This window comes from Penaeus monodon, chromosome 30 (genome assembly GCF_015228065.2).
Source record: "Penaeus monodon isolate SGIC_2016 chromosome 30, NSTDA_Pmon_1, whole genome shotgun sequence".
NCBI classification, from domain to species: domain Eukaryota; kingdom Metazoa; phylum Arthropoda; class Malacostraca; order Decapoda; family Penaeidae; genus Penaeus; species Penaeus monodon.
The window spans coordinates 5,389,648-5,390,233 of NC_051415.1; the positions used below are offsets into that span (position 1 = coordinate 5,389,648).

The window sequence follows — 586 nt, forward strand, 5'->3', positions numbered from 1 at the left end:
ATTGGCAATGAGGAGAGAGGAGGCGAGGCGAGTCGAGAAGAAGAAAGGAGGGAAAGAAGGAACAGAGGATTGGGAAGAATTGAAAGAGAAGGATGAAGAGGGAGGGAGAAGAGCACACACAGAGAAGGAGAAGGAGGAAAGGAGAGAGGAAAATAGAATATGACTGATTAGATAGGGAACAGAAAGTCATGAGCTCCCCTGAGGGCCACGAGGGGAGATTAGCTGAGGGGATTCGAGGGACAAGGGAAACGTAGAAGGTGGAAGAGAAAGAGATTAGGAGGAGAAAAATATTAGATAAAGAAAGAGATTAGAAGGAGGGGAGAAAGGACGAAGGGCAAACGAGTTGAGGGGAACTGATGGTAGGGGTGAGGGAGAAGAGGAGAAAGAGGGGAAAGGAGGAAAGCAAGATAGAGTGAGGAGATTAAAAGGGGAAGGAAAAGAGAGAGAGAGTGAGAGAGAAGGGGAGATAAATGAGGGGAAAAAGAGTAAGCGTGAGAGAAAGGGAAGGTTGAGAAAGGTTTTTTACATATGAGTGACAGGTTAAATTGGGGATTATATTAAGATTGAGAAAGATTCTGAATAGATA

The 586-nt window shown here is 44.9% G+C and overlaps 1 protein-coding gene across 1 annotated transcript in view; it reads left to right on the forward strand.

The window, feature by feature from the left end:
* Positions 1-586, forward strand: part of LOC119592277 (NACHT and WD repeat domain-containing protein 2-like) — a 51,166-nt gene that overhangs the window by 20,234 nt on the left and 30,346 nt on the right. The gene's annotated exons all lie outside the window — the stretch shown is intronic.